Below are 1,231 nucleotides of genomic sequence, written 5' to 3'. Positions count from 1 at the left end.
GTGCAGCGTTAGCACTCCCGAGCTATGCTAACAAGCCTAACTTCACGCAAACACAAGGCTAATGAAGTGAAACGAGAAAGGGAGAAAGTGAAAAGAGCTTCACTAAGTATAGTAAACCTTTACAATACTTTACACTCCAATATTTTTTTTTTGTTCCTCCAAATGAGGGGACCACCCCTATTTATAGGCCAAGGAGACCTCCCATGAATATTCTAGAATGTTATGGATTTCCACCTATCCTAGAACTTTCTAGAGAATGCTTTAAAAGGTGTGGGCACTCTATAAGTTTCTAGAATCTTCCACAAATGACTACTCTATGAAACCATTCACAGGGTTCTAGAGAACTCTAAGATTCTCCCTAAGACTAGACTCCTTTGGAATGTTCTAGAACAATCCATATGATAGACAATTATAGAGTGTTCTAGAGAATTCCATAGTCTTCTCAGAAACCTCTAGTATTAGAGTGGGGTAAAATCTTGCGGTTTGTGACAATAAGCTATTTTGATCGCAAGGGAGAAGCCGATCCTAGCTCTCCTAGAACGAGTTCGTATGATGTTATATCTAAACTCAATAGAGTTAAATGCATAGGCCAATGGGTGAACGCAAATCGTTTTGATTAAAGGGATCTCTCTGTTATTTTGATAAGATTGTTGGGGGAGTGTAAAATGCCTGTCAATTATTTATCCTTAAACAAAATTTTAGGAGATTGTACTCATGTGTCCTCCCTGTCTCGAATAACATTGTGTCATCTCATATAAAAAAATACTATATCATTTAAAATGTGAGCTAAAATCAACTAGTGTAATAAAATATCTCGAAAGTGCCCTATTTTTTTTGAATAATATTAAAACGTTACCTCAAAATTTTAGAAAACGACGTTTTAATACTCTGTCTGATTTTTAATGCATGAGATGTCAATTGTGCACTCACCACTATCTTCATTAAATGAGTAGAGATAACCTTAACTATATCATTTAAAATGTGAGCTAAAATCAACTAGTGTAATAAAATATCTCGAAAGTGCCCTATTTTTTTTGAATAATATTAAAACGTTACCTCAAAATTTTAGAAAACGACGTTTTAATACTCTGTCTGATTTTTAATGCATGAGATGTCAATTGTGCACTCACCACTATCTTCATTAAATGAGTAGAGATAACCTTATATTTGAAAATAATAATAATAATAATAATAATAATAATAATAATAATAATAATAATAATAATAATAA

This window comes from Morus notabilis, unplaced genomic scaffold (assembly GCF_000414095.1).
Source record: "Morus notabilis unplaced genomic scaffold, ASM41409v2 Scaffold307, whole genome shotgun sequence".
NCBI lineage: Eukaryota > Viridiplantae > Streptophyta > Magnoliopsida > Rosales > Moraceae > Morus > Morus notabilis.
This window is presented reverse-complemented; position numbering follows the sequence as displayed.